The sequence below is a fragment of the Plecotus auritus genome, assembly GCF_963455305.1.
Source record: "Plecotus auritus genome assembly, chromosome: 9".
Classification (NCBI taxonomy): Eukaryota; Metazoa; Chordata; class Mammalia; order Chiroptera; family Vespertilionidae; genus Plecotus; species Plecotus auritus.
The window spans coordinates 30,451,864-30,477,114 of record NC_137783.1 but is presented as its reverse complement, the minus strand read 5'-3'; the positions used below and the strand labels follow the sequence as shown (position 1 = coordinate 30,477,114).

Here is a 25,251-nt window from a genome sequence, read left to right as displayed (position 1 = left end):
TACAAGAAACTAAGGACTCAAGAATTGGCAGATGTTTTGAGGGAGGACATCAGTCTTTTCACAGGATATCAAGTGGGAACTTAAGCTAATTTTAGTTAAATCTAGAAAGGATGGAACAAGAGATGTTGGCTTAATCAGAAGGTTAGAACAAGAGATGTTGCTTCTTTGTCCAAGTCCATTTGACACCTTTGATTGGATTCACAGTGGCTCTTAAGAGGCAGAAGAAAAAACACTGAAATCAGTTCTAAGCTGATATTTTGGTTCTCACTGCTTTTGACAAATCAGAACCGTTGGCACACAGTTTCTGCATCTGTGCAATAAAGACAATAAAGGATTCATATATGAATACTCACAGGATTCCTATGTGAAATGCATGTGAAAGAGTTTGGTGGGAGAGGAAGCTCTCTACAAATATTACTATTCACTACACTAACTGAAGGGGCAATCATTTAATTCCTGCAGTGTCTGGCTGTAAACAGTAGGTGGTTAGTAAATACTCAATGGTAAATAATTGGAATGTTAGTGAAAATGACCACTACTGTGATCATATTTGTGGGAAAGCCCTAGGATTTCATTTTAATTATTTTGCCTATGTAGTCCAGAGAAAGCAAAACAATAATTAAAATAGTCAACCTCTCCCTCCACTTACTAAAAATAGTTTGGTATTCTTACAGAGCAATAACTAGCTCACACTCAGAATTTTTGTTTGACAGTTTAAACTATCTGCACTTGAGGTGACACGTAGTGGTTAGAATTCTCCAGAATATATAGCATACACTTATCTACTTTCACATTTTAAAAAAGAAATAGAGAGAAAAGGGATAATAACAAAGAATAAACACATACCCTGCAAAATAACCTAAACAGCTATAAAAAGGTGAAAAAAGAAAGACTTTGAACTTACTCTCTCAAAACCAGTTGTACCAATCACATGGGCAGATTAGGAGTGAGAGGATTTTGGTTTGAAAGTTACTCCCATACAGAGAAGATGACCTTTGTTCTCTGTACCATTCACAATATCATATTATCCATTATAAGGAGGTTTAAGAATCAGAGATGCTTTAGCATCTCATTCTCCAAATAACCTCTCCCCTACTCCCTTTAGGACATTCACATCAACACTTTTCATCATGTGTAACCTCATTTCCCCCCAAATTGCCATCAATCCCTTCCCAATTTCTCTATGACTGTGCTCACTAAAACCATCTTCAAGTCATGCATTCAATAACAAGTACTTATTAGTAACAGCACACTTCACACCCAGTTATATTAATTCCTTAACTAAAACTCTACCTTAAGCCCTTGTTCACAACTGAGCAAGCTTCTTCCCTGATTGCCTGCCAACAAACTACACAGCCAAGAGAATAGAATTCTCTTCCTTGAATATTATTCAGATAAACTATCCCTCAGCTAAGAAATTCACACTCATTTCTCTGGAGTCAAAAGTCAAATTCTTAGCATTGTGTATCTAGTCCTCCCATAAACTATCATTTTACCTAAATTAAACTAACTCTAAATCTTCATCTTTGTCATTCTCTTATTCAAACTTTGTGGTCTAAATCAGTTTCTTAACATAACAGAAATCAGAGGGTCTGTGAACTTGAAATGTAATATCTATACATTTTTACTAACTTCTAATTCAAATGTAGCATTTCCATAGTAACAAACCATATTAATTTAACAGCACCTGCGACAATGTTACCAATAGAAATTATACTTTAATGTGACAGTTGTTTCATATATCTTTAAAAATAGTTCATGCTCATTACTTCTTCAAATTTATGGTAGTTAGTGGACACAATGTTAGATGTTATTATTTAATATTTTAATGAAAGATACACATGTATTAGTGAATCATAAGTTTGTTTTTAATATTTTAGTTGATATTTTTATTTAATTGGTTTCCTTGCTAATATAAAGTAGCCAATTTTATGCACTTAAAAATATTTTCAGTTGAGGTTCCTAGACACCAGACTTCCACAGAAGTCCTTGGATCAGAAAAAAAAAAAAAAAAAAAGGTGAGGAACCCCTGGGTAATGGAATAGTCATCTAGATTCCTCATAGATTCTTATATTAACAACTACTGTTAATGGCCCAGAATTTGTCTGAGAAAGAAAAGACAAAGCAGATTTAAAACAAAACAAGTTAATGTATCTCAGCTTTTTTATTCACTTATCCACTGATGGACATTTGGGATGTTACCAAATCTTGGCTGCAATGAACATAAGGATGCACATAATTATTCTGAATTCGAATTTCAGATTTCTTCAGATATATTCCAGGAGTGGAATTGCTAGATCATAAGGCCATTCCATTCTTAATTTTTTTAGGCAACTCCATACTGCTTTCCACAGTGGCTGCAACAGTCTGCATTCCCACCAACAGAGTACAAGGGTTATTTTGCTCCACTCCGCACCAACGCTTGTTTGTTGATTTATTGATGACAGCCATTCTGACATGTGTGAGGTGATATCTCACTATAGTTTTAATTTGCATTTCTCTGATTAGTAACATTGAGCCTTTTTTATGTCTATTGTTTATCTATACATTTATACAATGGAATACTACTCAACTGTAAAAAAGAATGAAATCATACCCTTTGCAACAGCATGGATGGATCTGGAGAGCATTATGCTAAGTGAAATAAGCCACTCAAATGTGGAATCTAAAGAACAAAATAAACTAAGGAAGGAAATAGAAACAGACTCATAGAGAATAGACTGACAGCTGTTAGAGGGGAGGACTGGATGAAAAAGGTGAAGAGGTTAAGAAAATAAATTAAAAAAATAAAAAACAACCCAAAAAACAAACAACAATAAACACCTCAGAGACAATAGTATGTTGATTACCAGCAGGGAAAAAGGGGTGGGGGAGGTAGAAGAGGGTAGAGGGGGGAATAAATGGTGATGGAAGGAGTCTTGACTTGGAATGGTGAACACATAATACAATGTATATGTGTTGTATATATTATAGAATTGTACACCTGAAACCCATATAATTTTAAAATGAATGAAGCAGATTTGTTTGTACTAATATAAAGTGGTTGTTAAAATATATTGTTGAGTAAAAAGAATCAAGATGCAATATTGTTGAGTAAAAAGAATCAAGATGCAAAACATAATAAATAAATAAAACAAAATGAGTTATCCTATCAGTGGTCGGCAAACTCATTAGTCAACAGAGCCAAATATCAACAGTACAACGATTGAAATTTCTTTTGAGAGCCAAATTTTTTAAATTTAAACTTCTTCTAATGCCACTTCTTCAAAATAGACTTGCCCAGGCCGTGGTATTTTGTGGAACAGCCACACTCAAGGGGCCAAAGAGCTGCATGTGGCTCGCGAGCCGCGGTTTGCCGACCACAGTCCTAGCTGGTTGGAGTACTTGTTAGAAATCTAACATCATGGATTCCACCTCATTGTTTGCCAACTAAGGTTAATTGGCTCCATGGCCATTTGGTCTGCCTCTCACCTTGGAAGTTACTTTAGTAATATATCTTCAGTCATAGGAGGAATGGGAGAGAAACAAAAAAAAGAAGACATTTAGATATGCTGCTTAAAATGTAAACTATAAAAATATGCTTTTTCTTGGATATCAAAAAACTCTTATCTCACTAAACTGTTAAAAATATACATATTAAAAAAGCACACTTTGATCTCAACACATTTATGTTCATCACCTTTCTACTCTATTACTGAACCTTTATAAAGGCCCAATAGGTTTAAAATATTTAAAAGGATGTGAAGTTCTGCATAAAGCATCAATGAATTAATTTAAGAAACTAATTGCCATAGAAAAATATTATTCTTAATGACAGTACTGCCCATGAATAATTTGTTCCTATCTAAAAATGTCCTCAGTCATTTATGTTTGCAATTCAAGCACTTCTATATGACAGTAAGGTCCACATTTCTTTTTCAGTTTTCTAGATTTTAGTTCATCTACTGACTCATTTCTAGACCAGACAAGAAGTTTTCATTTGATTAACTAGTTTCTTTCTTCTTTTCTAAAAAATAAACTCTCTCCCACCACACTCACACCCCAGATAAATAGGTACTTTTACTTTTGCTTCAAGACAAGGTAATGATTCCCAAAAGATTTAAGGCAAAAATATGTTTTTTATGTTATGATGATAATGAAATACATATTAAACTAATACTGTGTTTCTGTCCAATAAACTGTTTTTGCATAAAAATTGAGATATAAAAGATACTTAAATAATATTATAAGAAAACTCTGCTATCTAACACATTAGGACTAAAAATGCAAATGTACTATAGAAGACTTTTGGTGCAGTGTAGTTTTAAATTGTGCTTCAGAGCTAAAAAACACACTGCCTTGTATATCACTGAAGCTTCAGAGGGAAAAATAATATTAAAGGTTCACTAGCTCTGGGCCTTTATTTTATTTTTTGTTCTTTATTGATTAAGGTATTACATATGTGTCCTTAACTGCTCCCCCCCCCCCCACACACACACATTGTGGGCCTTTATTTTTAATGTTCACCTAAGAGACTTTGAAACCCTTGTTCTCTATTGGGAAAGTATAAAGTCATGAAAGATGGCATGGGGCCAGTGGACATGTCCAGGATTACATATTAAGAATAAAATGAAAATTCTTCTGTAAGAACAAGACAAAAGCACCTACATAAGTCCTTCATATTTCCCACATATTTTATTTGTTACAAAGCGCAGCAAAATCAGAAGAATTTTTCCTGCACCAACACCAGCGTGTAGACATAAGAAGGTAGTAGAGGCACAGGACTATTTAACTCAATTTGGGGATGTTATGCATGTTTGACCGCAACTAAACTCCAGCTGCTGCCATGAGCAGGCTTTTGGTGAGTGGGAAACATAAACAAGTCCTAGGAATTATTGTCCCAGATAAAAAAACAATATATCATAGCTATTTATATTAGAGAAAGTAGCATGATAATTAATAAATATTTCTATTTTCTTAAAAATACCTTTGCCATATATCACAAAGACATGTGCCTTTAATACACTCAGAAAATAACGGCACAGAGACAGATCTGGGTTTTGGATGTTGCTATTGTTCATTAGCTGTGAAAAATTATTATAAGCTGGCACTCAGTAAGTCTCTTTGTTGAATGAAAAAGGATCAGTTTCTCCAACTCTATAGGTAAAAAAAAAGAGTCACGACCCTAAGAAGAAACCTGGTTGAATTTCTGAAGTAATACTCCCCCCTCTGTGTGGATATTAAGACAGAATCAAAACAAATTAAAAGCAGGGACATGGACAGATACATTGGACCACTGAACAAACAGAAACCCCCCTGGTGGGAAAACATGAATGTGCATTTGATGAACTCCATGCTTTCAATAGTCAATAAAATTATTTTCTAGTCTCTGTCTGTGTCCTGTATAAATATATGATACCCTTAAAGACTTTAGAACCTATATTGAACAAATATTACTTAATCATATTAATGAGCAGCAGTTCATAATCTCAAATTTTACCATGCTGTGCCAGAAGATGATGAAACATTCACTAGAATATTCTAACTTGATATATGACATAGCTTTTTGCAACTCCACATAGGCATGTTGCAGACAAGTCTTCCAAAGTAATCATAGCCATGAACTGGGTTTGGTATGACTTCCTGAAAAGATTTAAACAAAATTCAAGCACTGGGTATTATACATAGTTATGGGGTAGACAGAATATGAACGTTATATTATAGAAGGTGTAGGTGAAGGAGGAGGAAGAGTTGGAGAAAAGGCTCAGAAAGAGAAAAATGGAAATGGTGGGTGAGTGAATTGTGGAATAATAGAAGAGAGATGAGGTTCAGGGATTGGATGCAGTGTAGCAAGAGAAAGGTGGTTAAATTAAGGCATGAAAAGTAACAGTTCAGTATTTCTAATTACCTTCAGCTTTGTGTTGAAAAACTCAAACTGTCTTAGTGTCCCTTGAAAACTGTTTGGAGCTGAACCTACAGGAATGCTAACTCTTGCTGACAGTGCTTCAGAAACACCTTCTGTGCAGAGCCAGAATGTCTTTGTTGTTAATTTCTTATAGGCATTGGAAGAATGGCAGGGTTGGGAGTGATAAGGGTTACTCTCAGGTCCACAATTCCATATCTACTCTCTAAATCCCAAAGTTATTTTTTCATTTGGCTTTAAAACCTGATCTGAATTAATGTGACACTATTTATAGTCTTTATTTTGACCTAAGTGACCATTTATACATTTTGCTACAGAAATGTTCATGTGTTTGATTATAGGTGCTGCCCCAAACCCCAATTGGGGTATTATATAACATGCAGTATGTACATTATATTCCTCATGTAACAACTGAAAAATTATGACTTCTGAAACATCTGGCCCCAAGAGTTCTAGGAAAGGGCTTGCAGACATGTTCAACTTTACTGTATCCTGGACAAGGCTTCGCCCTTTGCTGTGAGTGGGTCCTAGTGTGACAGTCACCTAGCAGAAAACATTTGCCTCTCAAATGAGAAACTACTGCTGAGATCAGGGAATGTACATATGTGTTTTTCAGTCTCCTGGATTTTATAGCAAAACTAGAGGCCTGGTGCATGAAAATTCATGCACTGGAGGGGGAATCCCTCAGCCCGGCCTGCCCCCTCTCACAGTACTGGAGCCCTCAGGGGCGGGAGGTGACCCATCGATCAGGGGAAGGCGATGCTTGATCACACTTCTGCTGCTGCCACTGCCAGCAGCACAAGCCTCGGTCGGCCCTGGTTACCTGAGCCTCTGGCTGGCCCTGGGCGGCTGGAGGGATGAGGAGACTGGGGGACTCCAGAGCCTTGCCGCATGCCTGCCGCCCCAGCAGGGCTAAGGGGATTGGGCACTGCCATCTTTGAGGGCGTGGCAGTCAATTAGCATATTTCCTCCTTATTGGCTGTGGGCGCTGCCATCTTTGAGGGTGGGGCAGTCAATTAGCATATTTCCTCTTTATTGGCTGTGGGTGCTGCCATCTTTGCGACAGCGTGAGGGTCAATTAGCATATTCCCTCTTTATTAGATAGGATTTTCAAGATAGAGCTAAGAAAATGCCTAAGATGATCAAGTTTTCCTTCCCAAAGAATAAGGCCCAGATGAAGAAAACATGTCAGAAGAAAACTAAATAAAAGAGCAAAACCTGGAAGAGAAGATGAACATCAAATCAAATCGATGAGGACAGTTGCTTTATTTTGCCTTAAAATTCAAGTTGGCAAGTTTCCTTTACATAGTTTGCTTCATGAGAAAGATGTAAACTTTATATATTTCAATCTTAAAACAGTTTGTAGAAACCTTAATATGTTTTGTAAAACTAATGCATTTTAGAAGTTGAAAAAAATTATTTTAAAATAAAATCTATTTTTAAAAAATATTTGGAATAAAATATAATAAAAAACCATATAGAGATCTATAGCCAAAAGCTAAGATATAAAGAAAGGAGGAAGAAGAAATAGACTAAGAATCCATAGGTAAGGAAAGCCAGAGTAATGCAGAATAAGCTTTATTCCAAGCTTCCTAGCAATGAGGGAAGTTAGGCAAATATGTAACTCCCCTCTCATTCTATGTATCTAGAACAGGAGGAACCTTTCTGGAAAAAAAAAATATGAGTTGGGGAAGTAAGAAAAATCAGCATGAGCATCATTGGATAAGAAGCTGGCACCTTCTATTGCAGATTTACCCACACAGAGAATTATTAACCATATGAATATTCTGTCACAAATTACTAAATATCTACCTATATTAAAGTAATTAAATGAGAAAAAATTGAAGGATACCACTCAATTGAAAGAAAATCTAGGATATTTAAATCAATAAAACATTTAGCACTAGACTCTACTTCTTAGGGGCAGGGGCAAGCTTTCAAATATACATTCTAATTTCAAATGCCCAGCACAAAAATGATAAACATTTGCTGATTGAATGCTTGAGCAGGGCTTTGGGGTTAATATAAAGATTTTTCTTCAGAGAGACCAGCAGTTTGTTTTTAAGTGAGTATTCTGGTATCGGAGAACTAAAGGCTATTTTTAATGATCTTATTCAGTTAGCATGGCAGGCAGTTACAGACAGTGGAGAATTATGTGTCCAGCCACACAAGACATTTTAAGACCTATGAGTCTTCTCCAAACACAATGTTATAAAATGTCCTTTTGCTAAAAATACTGGAATCAAGTAATTATCTACTTTTGAATTTTAATGAATAGGCCATCTGTTCATTCAAATTGAAAAAATGAAATTTTTCTACAAATTAACTACTACTGGAGATAGCCTCTGTGACTAAATCTGCTTCATTGTTTTCTGTTATATTAAACCTAAAGGTGACAGATAGCATATTACACGAAGTTTTGTAAACTAGACTATGGAAAAGTGTGTTTTTTGGTGTTTTTTTTCTGATAATGGACTATCATACTATCTGTTCCTTTGACAGGCTATATTTACCAATTATCAAAGACTAATTTTTATTACAATACTTTCCACACTATCAACATTTTTACTAGTGATGATTATGACAAAGAGTTAACTCTAATCATACTGTTTTTGAAGGGGGGGAATTATCACTATAATGGTGAACAACAATAGTTTTCAATCTCCTCATCTTCTTTCCAAAAGCATTTTGTTTTCTTTGTATGGTGCTCTCCAATATGGCAGCCATTTGCCACATGTGGCTATTTAGATGTAAATTAATTTAAAATAAAATAAAATGTAAAATTCATTTCTTTAGTTTCACTAGCCACTGGTCAAATGCTACATATGGCTGCCATACTGACTGTGCAGAATATTTACATATTACAGAAAGTCCTACTGGATGGCACTCTGACATCCCTCTTACCCTGTTCAAAAGGAGACAACAGGCCCAAAATAAAGGCATTTACACTCTGCCCTGCCCTGCCCCTCCTGCCCCCCCCCCCCCCCATCACTACACTGAGACTTAACTTCATTCCAGTTTCCGCTGTCATGGAAATAGAAACTTAAACTAGTCACTCTTGAATCACCTGCTTAGCACAAGTGAAATAATCCACCTGCCAGTCCCCTACCACTTCCTAAATAACCACCCACCTTTTCCCTTGGCATAACTTTTCTTTCCCCCTCTCTCTTCTGCCTGTGAGTCTTCCATTTTGTGCAGCTTCTCAGAGCTCTTTCCTATCTGCTAGTTTGGATGTTTGTCCTATTGAAATAGACTTTTTTTTTCTCCAGTAAGCAAAATGTTTAATATGCTTCAGTTTATCTTTTAACATCTCTAACCGTCATCCCTTTGCAGAATCATTACTTGTTTCATCAATGAAGACTGACTTTTTTACTTATCCTCTCAGCCGTATTTCTTCCTTTTTAAAACCATTCTCAAGATATACCCCCAACACTCACACTTGGCTCTTCAAAAGATCACACTTGCTATTATTAGTTGACGTATCTTTTAGTTTTTAAAGTCCTTAGGAGAAAAACGATAAGTTTTGTGAAACAAAAACCAATACTGGTGGCGCTTTATAAATTATGCATGATAGCAGCATGACTTTGGCAGAAAAATATACTACATTCATACCAGCACCTGAAGATTTCAGTCTAATTAAACATGAAAATACTATTATATTCTGAAATTATATCTAAGTGATCGAATTAGTATGCCTAATATTACATTTACAGAAAGTACCCAAGATGCTTTTAGAAATGAGCTTGCTTCGTCTTCCCTTATTATCTAACAGAAGAAGGCAGGTTCTCTGCACACTATGATTAACTCATTGAACTAGGGAACTATCTCATTTGAACTTATTTAATAGCAGCTATATTTATTTATTTTTAACATTTATTAGCATTTATTTTATGTGGAATTTACTCCTGGGCCATAAGTTTTTGCTTCCTCCATTTCTTCTGGGATATCTTTTTCTTCCGTACAACCTCCTCTTATGGTTTAGGAACAATCTGTTCTTTTTCAGTAGAATCATCTCAGTGCGGCTGGGAGAGCTAAGTGTGGGTTAATCCGCCCATGAGCTCTGTACATTCTGTACCACATCTTGGGAGTTTGTTCACCAGGATATGCTCAATGACCAGAGAATCTACATCTAAACCCTTAAGCAAAGCACCACTCTCTGTATTTTTAAGCAAGTGCAGCAAAAATTCAGCACTCTTTTTGGGGCCAAAACCAGCTCTCCAACACCCCCCAAGGGGTCCTGAATTGTGAGAGGGTACAGGCCAGGCCAATGGACCAGGCCAGGCCAAGGGACCACACCAGTGCACGAATCCGTGCCCCGGGCCTCTAGTATGCATATCAGATCTTTGGTTAATCTCTTCCCACCCTCTCCCTTCTCCCTTTCCTCTGAGATTCATCAGTCTGTTCCATGTTTCCATGCCTGTGCGATGAGCATCTGCCCCCTGGTGCTCAGTGTGTGTCATAGCTACCGGTTGAACGGTCGCACAGTTGAATGGTCACTTAGGTTTTTATATATATATAGATGTTCTTCTTTAGCATAATATCTGTAAAATTTTAAGTACTGATTTCTATTTCACAGCCCAGGTCAAGTAAATGAAGCCCTTTAGAGTGTAGGGTGCTTACTTCTAGAGTTCTTTGCACTCCCCAGGCTGTTTCTATTTGCTAACAGTTTAGGCTTCGGGACCACGGTGACTCATACAATATCTGATAAAACAAACAAATAACCCTATAAACAAAACAACACAGTTCACATTTGGGGGGTGAGGGTAGAGACAGAGGGAAGAGCTTCTATTTTAAAGAGAAAAATAAGTTAAATTCTGTGGAAACTACCAGAGAACCATGACAGAACCATGGATCTATTTCAGTTGGTATATTGCCTAGAGAAAAAAGCAACAGGAAACTTTTACAGACAATAAAAATTTAAATTCATGTACTTATTAGCAAATGTGTTCAGTGAATAATGTTCTTTTGCAAAATGAAGACATTAAGGTAGTGGTTGGTAAATTTTTTTCTGAAAAGGAACAGACTATACATATTTTAAGTTTCGCAGGCCATCTTGTGTTGATTGCAGCTACTTAACTACTGGCATAGTGAGAAAGTGGCCCTAGACAACTTTAAATGTATGAACATGTCTGTGTTCTAATACAACTTTGTTTACAAAAATAGGCAGAAGATGGATTTGGTCTTCAGACTTTGCTTTGCCAATCCCAGCATTAAGGAATATTGTAGGACATTTCTTTAAACATATTATATTGGAATGTATTGTCCAAAATCCCATAGCAGCATCTCCCATCTCAATGTGCCTCTACCATGCTCTCCCATTAAGAGGTAGTTTCTATTTTTCAACCTCCTTACATCCGGTCAGGCTCTATGACTTCTTTGACCTACAGAACACAGTGAGGACCTCTTGGCGGGTTCCCCATGAAACCTAGCCACCATGCTGTGAGATACTCAAGCTACACAGAGGGCCGACATTTAGGCACTCTATCCAAACTCCAGCCAACAGTCAGCCCTGATTGCCAACCATATGATTAAATGATCTTGAATGGCCAGTCTAGCCAAGCATCCACAGCAGTCATCTGACTACCAACATGTGAGGATCCCACACAAGAAACACCTGCTGAACTCAGGCAACCCACAGAACCTTGAGAGATAAACTGTGTTAAACCACTAAGTGGTTTGGCATGCTACAATATAGGTAGAACAACATTTTTGTTACTGTCTAAGGACCAATGACATTTTTTTCTGCTAATGTAAATGCTTTTATTTGGATAGAAGTTTATTAGTAAGCAGATGGAGTCAGACATTTTTTCATTCCTCCAGTTAAAGAAATGTATTTCATTTAAAATTCATGGGTAATCCTCACCTATTTTAAGTCATATGTCTAAGACCCCTATAATTACAATGGGCATATTATGTAAATCCATTAAAAATTTTTAATCTAAGATTAAAAGTTATTTAATATTACAGATATTAAACATAATAGATATTAAACATATAGATAAATTTAATCATATATTTATTGTTCAGGAAAAGAGATGCCAAAATTGTTTATGTTGTAGTCATATTTTCAGCTGTTACAAATGAGGAAGGGAGGTGGGGTGAAGTCATTCAGTACTACTGTGGCACTGGCATCCTAAAATAGAATTGCTACTAAAAATAAACTAGGTATTTATTTTTTGTGTATGTGTAAGTTGGTGGTCTAGTTTCATTTTTTGCATGTATCTGTCCAATTTTCCCAACACCATTTATTGAAGAGACGGTCTTGATTCCATTGTATGCTCTTGCCTCTTTTGTCAAATATTAACTGAGCATAATGGCTTGGGTTGATTTCTGGGTTCTCTGTTCTGTTCCACTGGTCTACATGGATGGAACTGGAGAGCATTATGCTATGTGAAATAAGCCAGTCAGTGACAGAAAAATACCACATGATCTCACTCATTTGTGGAATATAAAGAACATTATAAACTGATGAAAAAAATAGATACAGAGGCAAAGAAGCATCGAACAGACTGTCAAACTATAGCGGGAAGGCTGGGGAAGGTTGAGATCAACTGAAGGACTTGTATGCATGCATATAAGCATAGCCAATGGACACAAGACACTGGGGGCGGGGGGAGGGGAGGAGTGAGGGGATGTGCCCAGGAGTAGGGAAGGCTGGGGGAAGGTCAATAGGGAAAAAAAAACAGACATATGTACTACTGTTTGTGATACTTTAAACAATAAAATAAAATTTAAACAAAAATCAACTAGGTAATTAAATTAGGGTAATCACAAATGGAACTAATTATTCTTTAAAACATTTATTTAACATTTTTTAGTAAGAGTACTAAAAACATAGTATTTCAGAATCGACCAAGACATAGAACAAAAAAAAGTTGTTTCAAAAACAAACTTTCAGCACAAACATTGAATTAGAAAAGGGTTCCCAGATTATGAATAGTTTATTAGCTCACTGTCCATTCACACAGTTATCAAATATTGAACAAGTGAACTTTTGTGACTAAATTACTATATAGACTCTATTCTGGCAAAAATAATAAAAAGAGTAAAACTTCCTAAGTTCAACTAAGAATAACTCTGGATAGCTTCAGTTGGGAAGTTTATTCAAGTTAGAAAACTGAATTCTAATGTGCTTCTACATTTTTAGTAAAGAGATGTTGAAATCTGAAAGAAATAGCCTCAAGGCAAGAATCAGTATTCTGAATATATAAAGCTGAAAAGTAGAGGATATAAGAGACCAAATTATAAATCTTAGGTTAAGAGGGATGAAAATGAGAAAATAACTCAGGAGACCAATTTCCTCAGAGTCATCAAATGTTAGCGTTGAAATATACATTCAAAGTCATAATATTCAACCTCTGATTTTACAAATGAGAAAAATTATGTCTCAAGAAAAAAAAAATTGCTAGAACAGAATGAGAACTAAAACTCAGGTCTCCTGAATAGACTTCTATTTGGTTTCTTGCCAATCCAGTGCTGCTCTTTTGGAAGGATGAAGACTAATGCATGGACGGCAGAGTCACTCCTGGTCACCTCTCCAATGCTGAATAAGTATGTTCCTTATCACCAGAAAGTCAGCGTAGAAAAAAAGAGTGTAAGTATTCTGGATTTTATGCTAGAAAGTAATGTCAATAGAATTTTGAAACATCATATAAAAAGTGTAGCTAAAAATAAAGGTATAAGATTATGAAGAGAAAAGAAATTGACAAAGAGGTCTTAGATTACTCAACTACGGTATTCACTTATCTCATACTTTAGTTTCTCATTCATAGATTCACAATACATCAGGGAGAGCAAGAGCTAAATTGACAAAATAGAAAACTGAGACTGTCCACATAAGAATAAAAGATTAGCTCTTAGGTGTCAGTGTTTAGATGCTTTTCTCTCAGTAACCACCCCCCCCCCCCCACTATGATCATCCAATATCAGAACAGAACATACAAATGAAGCAGCACCTACAGAGGTTAGGGAGGACCATGGACTTAAGAAAAAAGTTAAAAAGGAATCTTTACTTGAGGAACCAGGGTTTCTTTCCAATTGTCCCACATTTATCTCATAAAATTTAAAACATAAATATGTCAAATATGTTTATTCTAACCATTTGTTTTTTCATTTTATAGGCTTCAATTCTATGTTCTTTCCAGTTTCATTTCCTTGAGATAGGGCCTCAAAAATTGTTTCCCTGGAATTTTCACCTTTTTGGCTGTTTTAGTTGCCCTCTTGCAACTTCTTTAAGTGACAACTTCTTTAAGTGACATCTACTTTTGCCAGAAAAGTGTCTTTAGAAAGATTCTGTAAGCAAAGAAATGCCATAGCATTGACCATAGTAGAAACATCCAAGGAACAAATACAATGATTTGACCGTTTAGCTTATAGCGACCCTTTGGGCCAAACTTATGACGAGATCATTTACAGTGATCACAAATTCAAATTCTAATATTGAAGTTAGTTGCTATGTGTTCATAGTCATAATTGAGTTTGGATAAATTTCCCTCAAAATGTTTTTGCTTCATGCTAATATTGAAGAAGTTCTTTATGCACTCCTGCAATCTCTTGAAAGCATTCTGTTTTCCCCCAACCTTAATATTTTCCAAGACAGAAGAAATATAAATATGTCTTCTCCTCATATAAAAATACTAAAGTAAAATAAACTCTCAAAGATAGCATTGCCTACCCTTTACCCAGAGAAATGTGTATTTTGTATAGAATTTTACTAAAAATATCAGGCTATCCTAATACTCTTTGAAGAAAAGATGCAGCATGAAAAATTGAATAAAATGTCAGAGTTGGTGTCCAAAGAGCTCTGCATTTGTCCTGGCTCAGTAAGGACGAAGTGGATTATATGAGTTTAACTTTCCATGGTTTCAGCATTCATCTGCAAAGTGATCCAGCATAGCTACAAGTCCAATTTGATGTTTATATGATTCTTAAATGTTTACTTAAAAATTGCTTGTGGAATATCACCTACTTTTCAGTATTTCATTTAAAAGCAGCTGACAAAGAATTCTCCAAGTTCAGCCAATGTATAGGGCAAAAGCTAACATTTTGTGCATCTTCGAGACCTACTTCCCACTACTCAACCTGAGTCCCTTCATGTGTAACTTGCATAGAAAGAAAAAAGTATTTTTAAAGCCAGTTGGTCCAGAATGGCTCCTGGGTTCATCACATTCCTGCTTGGGAACCCCAGAGAAGGACATCCTGCTCTTGAGAATCTCAGAGAGCTGTAGTGGGTATTTGCAAGGCTAAAATGTTAGATTGGTGCTTGCTGAGGAAAATTTACATATCTAGAACATTAGTAAAGCTACTTGTATAGTTCCTGACTGTATTTGGAGACCCACTGATCCTGTATTTTAATGTTTTACGTAGAACATCAAACTGAGGTCTGTAGGTAGGACAGGAGTTCTTCAGTTCAGAGCAGAGAACTATAAGATAGCAATGCCACCAATGCAAAGGTGGAGATGCAGATGCTAGAAGTGGAGTAGGAACTAAGACTTGTGCTCTACTGTCTAGTAGTGGTAAGAATTAATGGTTGGAACTTACAGTGAGGTGATTTTAAGAGACAGAAGTCCTTTTTAATATTTTTTATCTCATTCTGTCTTAGCACAATTAAAATGCAGAGATTAGGAGTAATTGTCCAGATCTGATAAAGAGATTGAGCTATGGTGCCCTCACAGGTACTACCTGACTACTTATGACATGGATATCAGTGCTCCCAGCTCCTAGCATATGGCCCTACCATACCAGCATGTGAAAGTCCTAGATATTTTGTAAGAGGAGCAAAATATTCTCTGAAACTAGCCGTTGGACTGCAACATTAATTTCCTAATATGTTTCAGAATTCAGATAGGAAACTGCCAATTTGATTGGTTTCTCATTTTTGAAAAAATAATTCCCAACTAGTTGTTAGTTCTAGGTCAGTGGTTGTCAAACTCATTAGTCAACAGAGCCAAATATCAACAGTACAACGATTGAAATTTCTTTTGAAAGCCAAATTTTTTAAATTTAAACTTCTTCTAATGCCACTTCTTCAAAATAGACTCGCCCAGGCCATGGTATTTTGTGGAAGAGCCACACTCAAGGGGCCAAAGAGCCGCATGTGGCTCGTGAGCCGCAGTTTGCCAACCACTGTTCTAGGTGGTTTTTAGCTCTTTTGATTAATCAGATTTGCCCTTCACTACACTCTGGGTATTTCCCTAGAGAAAATCAACTCCACTATTTAATCTGTGAAACTGTTCAGTTATAAATTTACAATTTGAAGTACCTCATGTACAAAAAATCTGGGCATGGTAATGACCTAGGCCAGTGGTCGGCAAACTGTGGCTCGCGAGCTCGCGAGCCGCGGTTTGATGCTCTGATGACTAATGAGTTTGCCGACCACTAACCTAGGCCTTCAGAATTTCAAAACAGAAGGCGGCTACTGTGGGACAGAGCCTTGATTGACCAGCAGAACAAATTTAAATCAGCTAAATGTAAGCTACAAACACAAGCTATCAAAATAAATAGAATTTAAGGCCTATAAAAGAAATTTATAGGGAATAAATGTAAACTATAAAAAGTTATTTACCCAAAAATAACCTCAGCCAAGTAAATATTACTAGTGATAAGTCTTGCTGATAGGATATAACCCTGATATGATGTGATGAAAATAGAACTTTACCACCATGGTCTCCCTCTAAATATAACGTAACCCTGGTATAATCATAACGAAAACATGCAAATTCCAATTGAGGAACATTCTACAAAATTTCTGACCAGTACCCTCAAAACTGTTAAGGTCATCAAAAGACAAGAAAAGTCTGAGAAACTGTCACAGCCGAGAGTAGCCTAAGAAGAATAAATGTAAAGTGGTACCTTCAATAGGATCAAGGAACAGAAAAAGAACATTTAGGTAAAAGTCTAACAAAATGGGAGTAAAGTTTTAGTTACTGATCAATATTGGTTCACTAATTCTGACAAATTTACCATATGAATTTAAGTAAGATGTTTGTCAAAGGGAAAACTGGGTGCAGAGTATATGGGAATTCTCGACTAACCTTCGCAGTCTTTTTGGTTAAGTCTACAACTATTCTTAAAGAAAGTTTATTCTTTAAAAATAGTGTTGCTTTCAACTAGAGCTTTCCAAACATTAATGTACATACAAATCACCTGGGATCTTATTAAATGGAGACTCTGGGTTAGGGCAGGGCCCAATAGTCCAGTTCAAATAGGCTCCCAGTCCATGTGAGATCAATATCACTGGTCCAAGGTCCAGTTTGAGTAGCGAGGTTCTTAATCTAGTACAGGATTCCTCAACCTCTGTACAATGAGCATTTGGGGCTAGGGCAATTCTCTGTTCTGGCAACTGTCCTCTGCATCATAAAATGTTTAGTAGCATCCCTGGCCTCTATCCATTAGACGACAATAGCACCCATTTCATCCAATTTTAACAACCAAAAATGTCATCAGACACTGCCAAGTATTTCCTGTGGGGAAGGGGGAGGGTAATCCCCATTTGAAAACAACTGATTTAAAGCACTTATTAAAATATGATTTTTAAGGAGCTACTTAGCAGAAATAAAAACACAACCTCTTTATTTATCAAATATTTGAATGCATAGTATGTTCCAGGCTTCTAGAAAATCATCTACAATTATTTTATCAAGTTCAGTTGCTAGGAATCATCTATTTACTGTCACTGTGAATAATGCTTTAAAATGTTTCTGTATTTTAGAAATATTTAAAAAAAGTTGTGTGACATAAGCAAAATAAACAGCAAGATAGGGAACCACAAGATAAATATTAGCCCCTGGATAAGGCATTTCCAATTAAAGCTGAAGGTAAGTTTGGATGCCACAAGCTGAATACATTTGTATAGCACTGAACAATTTAGAGAATGTCTGTTTATGTGTCATCATCTCATTTGAGCCTGCTCAGTACCCTTAGAAAGATACACTATCCCCATTCAGGAAAAGGCTCACAGCAGTCACTTGCTCAGTATCAAAAGAAAATTAAAGTAGAACCAAGATCACATGCAGGTGTTCCAAATTCGGTAACAAGGTCGAGCTTCTAATTCCATGTCTGGTAGCTTTGATTCAGGCAACCTGGCAAGTCAGTTAACTATTCTGAACTCTACATTCTTTACTCTTGTAATAGAGATAAGAGAATTTAGCCTACAAGTTTCTAGTGATGACTGGATGGCTGATGTGTAGGCAATGAGTGTGCACTGTGTTCAGAAAATGACGTTTACACATGTTATTTAATCTCACCTAAGTGCACTCTTAATTGAGACTCCAGAAAGCCAAATTAAACATGCCTGTTGGTTCTGAGGCTCATACCTAGAGGGTGACAGCAGTATTATATCCAACTGTTAAGGCTGTTTGCAATTGGCATGCCCTCAGTTCACCCGTTCTTGAAGAATTCATTAAGAACCATTTTCAGTGTGACCTACAAAGTTAAAGGCAATTTGAAATGTCTTTTGTAAGTTCAATGGGTACTAGTCACACCCTTTCCCAAGGCACCTCAGGAGGGAGGAGGAATCAGTGAGCCACAGATCCTCTCATTTATCCAGCACGTGTCTTTAAAGGCTGATTTGAGAGAACTACAGCCGCAGTAGGTAGACCAGGGAATACAAAAGTGCGAACGGCGGAATTCCACAGCTGGTGTTTACATACTTAAACACAGATGTGCACACAAACCAAAGGCACGGACTCCTTCCCTTTCTTTTTATGTGTGTCCCTCCACGGACAGCACATTGATCAACAGCTCAGTAGCTGATAATTACTTTGCACCTGCCATATGCCGGGGACTGAGGTGGAAAAAAGCGTATAGACGGACTCTCTCATCCTCCCAAACACTCTTCAGAGGAATTACTGTCTTTTTTTTTAAGATGACTGATGAATAGAGAAGTTAAATTATTTGTTGAAAGTCACAGTGGGCAAACCAGTTCAAAACTTGTATTTTAGTACCTGTTCAGTTTCCTCCAGGATTTAGGTTCTCTCTACACCCTGAGTCAGGGTCCTAAGCTTCTTAGGCAAGTATCCTAGGAGCATGAGTGGTGTCTGCACAACATTCCTAGGACCCAGAAGAAAGGGGGCAAGCTCAGGCCACCAAATAACTCCCTGCCCCCTTTAAGGGGCTCGGCACAGATCACACTGTGATAAAGTACCTGTTGACCTTTCTGGAATTTCCACCATACGTCATGATCCATGAGTTTAACTTGCTCACCACACCACCCCCACCTCCCAGCACAGTACCTGGCACAGTGAGTCATGGTGAAGAACTGAGTAAGCATCAACACAGCTTCCAACGTATTCTGAACGAGGAAGGACAGAAAGTTCCAATAAGGAAGACCAAGAATAGTAAGTAAAAAAACAAAACAAAACATAAATACACATAACCTCAATGAGAAGACACCAGGGAAGACCATGAGCCAGACCAATAGGATTCCCCAGCCTGTTGCCTTCCTTTTATAGTCAGTAACGCCCTTAAGGGGCTAGGATCCACACCTGTACTCTATGGAGGTGCAGTGGAGGTTCAGGAAATGCTAATCAAGGCCAATAGTGTCCTTAAAGCCTTGAAAAGCTACTAATAGAGATCAATCAGCTGTAAAACCAACAACAAAAAAACAGCACATAATGCCATGGCAAGCCACAGTGTTTACAGATGTCTCATGCCAATGACAACCACCATTGTGCAGTGTAAGAGGTGGGCTATCAACAGTGCCTGTCATACCAAACTCCTCCACAGCCATGACACCAACAGGGCCTATAACCCCTGCCTTTTAAACATATAGTCCGAGTCCAAGTCACCCAGACAACTGACTGGGGAAAAAGAGAAGTCATTTTTAAAGTAAGATTTAAAATGTTCTTCTCTACACATGAATGAGAAATAACAAAATTATACGCTGAAACATCTTACAACTGACTGCTTGCTCCATTATACATAACTTCAGTTTTATTACATGGATGGCAGTAAGAGATTAAGACACAAATAGTTTAGTAGCCACCCATTCAGCATATCCTTCTTAGTCTAGTCACGTAGGTTAATGGCATTTTTTCTTCTGAAGGAATTTTTTTTCTTATAAAAAAAAACTCAGAAAATTAGAATCTGCAAATGGTTTCCATTTCAACTTCACATACATGGATACAATACATGAACATCTCATAATTCCTAAAAATGAGATGAGGGAGATAAGGAGTGATGAAAGCACCCTATGTGCTGACCTTATGCTTGAAACAGCTGTTTGTCCTCAAGTCTGTTAAGCATTTACTCTTCGGAGACATTTTCACCTAAGTATTACATTTCAGTGCCATAATAAGAAAGCCACAGGTTAAAAATGGCCTTTCTACCTGAGCAGGTGTTTCAGTTACTACTGAAATTTATCTCAAGGTAGCTGCTATATTTGTTTAAAATGCACGTCTTTGTCAAGTGTCTTAACCTGGAACAATTTTCACACTCTACTGGCAGCTGATACCTTCATCAATGCCAGAAAAATGATATTTTCTTAAGAGGTTCAGTTTGCCCTCTTTCAATCTTTACTTTGTCTTTTGACATTGCTGTGAGCATGATGAACTGGCAGATGCACTGACCAGGACTAGACAGCAGAGAGATTAGAAGGTTGCTTGCAGCCTCTGATATGGATTTAAAGGCATATTGCCCTGAGGTTAAGTCACCCAAAAGCATACACTGCCATGGCTATGAATTCCAGCAGCCAGGCACCAGCTGCAACACCTGAACCTGGTTAAAGCCGTACACCTGCTCTGAGAATGACAGCTACGATGCACTGGGGGAAAACATTCTGGACCTGGTCTCAGAAAACCTGAGTCTGAATGACAGCTCTGTTAGGTATGAGCTGTGAAACCAAGGAAAACCTTCTAAATTCCAAGTCAGCTTCCTTACCTATACAGAAAAATTTTAATACCTGTCTCAAGCACTTGATGATGGGAAGAGATGATGGATGAGGCTTCCAAATGGTAAAGCAATATGCAGACCAAGTATCATTAACCCCAGCAGTGTGATACTGAAGATGTCTTTTATACTGCTAAGTAGCATGACTGAATATTTTACTTCAAATAATATGGACATTATTATCTTTAAACACGGGTTTTTATAATGGATCCCTCTCAATTGTCACCAGAATTGAGGCCTCCTTCATATCGTTGTAAGGGAATACACAATATTCTCACCATACACATGATGGGAACTGCAAGTCATTCAAGGGTTCCCATTACCTTTGCATGGTATTTTACTATGAGAAAGTCGGCCCTTCAGATTCAGATTAAGGCATTATTTAAAAACCTACCCCGTGGCAGGGGAACACTGATTTTCATCATTTGTTAATTCCTTTCATGTGGTTTTATTCCTCAGATTCTCATATTAAATGCCAGCCATGTATTGTTTTTCCATATGACATCTTTCATCATTGCAACCCAGTCCTTTTCTAGAGGAGATTCTCCAGACTCCAAGAGGGCAGGGCAAAGGCTCAAGCTGGTAAAGGGGGCAGCCAGGATTCACACCATGCTTCACCAGATTTCCAAGCTCGTGTTCTTTTCTTCTGTGTGAAGGAGTCTCGTTTCTTAACCTGCTTAGTAAGTTTGACCAGGCTCCCCAATCACCGTATCCCATGAAGCAACACAGTCTCCTTTCACTTACCCCTCCCTAATCACTTCAATCATTTTATAGTATTTATGGCTCTTTTTCAGAAAACATCAAGAATCTATAATGTGTCAGGTTCTCTTCTCTGACAATATCCCGAGATCCACTTGGCCATTGTTACTTGTAGAGAAAGTCCACACTACAAGGAAGATGTGTTTATCATTGTCTTCATGCCCAATGTCTGTCTCAGGAATCTATATGTACTGTTTTGTGGGGTGATAATGATCCTATTCATCCAGACTAGAAAGAATGATGATGCAGTTAGTAAGACATATGTACATCCTCTGATAATTTTCATGAAAGCGACTTAGTTCAGTGACATTGTGGAGAGGAAAGATGTTAGAAATAGGAGGAATGGGCCTGGAAGAGGTGATGAGACAAGGCTAAGAAACGAAAACAGCCTGTGTGCTCAATAGATATGGTGCACCCGCTAAGAACAGTTATTATGTTCAACACGGAGTGTCAGAGTATACATTTAAAATTATAAGCAGACATCCTAAGGTGCCTGAGTTCTGTCCACTGTAGACTTTTTGTAGAAACCATTTTCCAGGGGCTTGTAGCACTCGGATGATCAGTCCCATTTCTCAAAATCAGGTAGTATTCTTTGATATTCATTAGGAATTCACAAGGCACGTTTTATTCATCTGTTTAAACATCTGTTGGACTATGCTGCTCAACTTGATTTTGTGTCTTAACTCCCAAAGCTTCCTCTCTTAAATATCTGATGCTGTTTTTTTTTTCTTCTTCATTTCTTGGTTTCCACAAAATGCCAAAAAGTCTAATTTATATCCTTATTTAAAATAAAGCATTAGATACAATACATCTGAAATATAAAAATGAGTTACATGTGTAAGCTGTACACAGGCAAAAAAAAGAGGGTGATTAATATATTTCAATCTCATTATCTGGGCAATCTAAAATTACAAGTTAAAAACACTTTACATAAGTATACAAAGACTAATGATAAGGATCTGAATTCTTACTCTGCTCTCTTACAAAAACCAAACCTTGACTATAGCACATTCCATTAATGACTATAGCATTCAAGATGTTACCTTTCCTGGTATATGTGTCTAAGCTCTATTCAATCCACAACTTTTAAAGCCTGGTTTACCCAATTTTGCTGCTGCAACTTAGAAGTGCATGCTATAAAAGTGACAAACTACATGTGTAAATGACAACAGTGTCCTAGATGTTTGTTTAAAAATATGTGAGCAGGCTTTTATTTTATTTTGTGTTTTTTTTTTTTTTGGTTTTCCCGGAGAAAAGAGAACTGATTTAGAAAATTCCTGTCAAGAAATATACTAAAAGCAGAAAAAAAGTTTCTCCTTCATTGCCATTTGTATTTTCCCTTCCTGCTGTTTTGTATTTTCTTAAACTTGTGCTTGTCATCCATTTGTCACAAGGCCTATTGTATCAACTTTCTGTATTCTAGTTGCCTTGGCATCTGTGGCCTCACTGGTGGGAGTTACCCCCCCCCCCCCACACACACACACCCCAGAGGTGGCTAATTCTTAGAGACTAAAGGGCCAGTCAGACATGTGCCTTTCATATGTAAATTAATTTATCTTGACCCCATACCCCAACCATCTACTTTATCAAACACATACAAAGCCAACATTCTTCCTACCTTAAAACAAGCCAGGGATCAGTAACCAGACCATTAGGTACAACTCCTATACCCCAAAGCCTGTCAGAATTACTCAAACTAGCCAATCCTAAACCATTTACCATGTCCTGCTTTGTATTCCCCAAAGAAACCCCAATAAAGGCCCTGGCCTGGGCTTCCTCTTGCTTTTTCCTGCCTACTGACTAAACCCGGTGCTGTCCCATTTGGCCCTGCATTCTTTGGCTACCAACTTCTCTTGGGGCGTGTAAGTAAAAAAGCCTCCCTTCAACAGCATTGACTTCTCTGTGTTATCATCACTCAGTCACCTCCATAAAATTAAAATTCTTCAGGTACAATCATCGATACACCTTCTCTTGCCTTCCCTAAATATCATTGCCCATGCCATCTGCATCTGACAATAGCACCCCACAACCCCTCCCTCATCTCATTTAACAGCTTTACCCAGGTATAATTTATACACCATAACATTTACCAATTTGTTCAGCTTATAATTTAGTAAGTTTATAGAGTAGTGTGTCAATCACCGTAATCCCATTTAAGAATATTTCTGTCACCACAAAGATCTCTCATGCCCATTGCAGTTAATACCTGCTCCCACCCCCAGCTCCAGGCAGCCACTGCATTCTTGTCTGGCTTTGTCTTTTCTGGACATTGCCCATCAGTGGAATAACACACTACGCAGTCTTTTACATCTCGCTCCTTTCTTTTAGCATAATGTTTCTGAGGTCCATCCATGCTGTAGTTCATTTTCTTTTATTGTTAAACTAGAGGCCCATTGCACTTAGATTCGTGCAATTGCCTTCCTTCCCCTGGCTGCCAGCACCAGTTTTCCTTCGGCACCCGGGACCCGGGCCACAGCGGAGCCAAGCCTTCAGCCTTCAGCCTTCAGGCTTGGCTCTGGCCACAGTGGAGCCTTCAGTTTTCAGTCTTCAGTCTTCACTCCACGCCTGCGTATGCAGATTAACCCACCATCTTTGTTGGGTTAATCTGCATACTCACTCCTGATTGGCTGGTGGGTGTCGTGGAGGTACAGTCAATTTGCATCTTTCTCTTTTATTAGTGTAGATAGTATTCCATTGTATGGCTACACCACATTGATTTTTTCCATTGATTAGATGATATTTATGTGAATTGCTTCCAGTTGGGGTTGTTATGAGTAATGCTCCTATGAACATTTGTTTATAACACTTTATATGGACATATGTTTTCATTTCTCTTGGATGGATACTTAGAAGTGGAATTGCTGGATTGTATGTTAAAATTGTTTTTACTTTTCAAGAAGTTGCCAAGCTGTTTACCAAACTGACTGTATCATTTTACATTCAAACTAGTAGTGTATGTGGGTTCCAGTTTCTCCATTGTCCCCAACACTCGACAGTGTCTGTCTTTTTTATTGGAACCTTTAGAGTGGCATAAAGTGCTTTTTTCCCCCAAATTATAAGAGACAATTTATTTAGAAAGTTACAGAGGTAGTAAAAGGGACCTACCTGGGTTGCATAGGCTCAGGAAACAAGTTATAGAAGTGAAAGCAGGGCCCTTGGTGCTTAGGAGAGAGAGGCATAGATAAGGCACCCGGGGGAAGAAAAGGGGACTGGAGAGGTGCAGGTGCGCTCCTGAAAAGGAAAAGGCGCCATAAAGTGCCCTTTAAGTTGTGTTTTAATGTGCATTTCCCTAATGACTAGTGATTCTGAGCATCTTTTATGTGATTGCTAGCCATTTCTATATGGCCTTTGTATAACTTTGGTGAAATGCAGCATATCTCTTCAAGTCTTTTCTCCATTTTAATATATATATATAATTGTTGATAGTCTTACAGATGTCTCCTATCACCCCTCTCTTTGGGATATTTACTTATGATTTGCAAATATTTTATTCTAACCTGTGACTTGTCTTTTCATTTGTTTAATATTACTTTTTCAATGGAAAAGCTTTTAGTTTTGATCAAGTCCAATTTATCAATTTTTCTATTAAGGACCATGCTTTGGGTGTCATAAGTAAGAACACTGTCCAATTTAAAATCACAAATATTTTCTCCTGTTTGCTTGTAACAATATTTTATGTTTAGATTTTAAGCATAGCTCTGTGA

At 37.3% G+C, this 25,251-nt stretch overlaps 1 protein-coding gene and 1 pseudogene across 3 annotated transcripts in view; one reads left to right on the top strand and one right to left on the bottom strand.

Annotated features, from left to right (window-relative positions):
* The window catches only part of PRKG1 (protein kinase cGMP-dependent 1), a 1,125,638-nt gene that overhangs the window by 683,058 nt on the left and 417,329 nt on the right, over positions 1-25,251 (bottom strand). The window lies entirely within an intron of this gene.
* The window catches only part of LOC308257703, a 238,702-nt pseudogene continuing 232,530 nt past the window's right edge, over positions 19,080-25,251 (top strand). The window contains exon 1 of the transcript in view: positions 19,080-19,239. The product of the transcript in view is annotated as an uncharacterized misc_RNA (transcript). The remainder of the gene's footprint in view (positions 19,240-25,251) is intronic.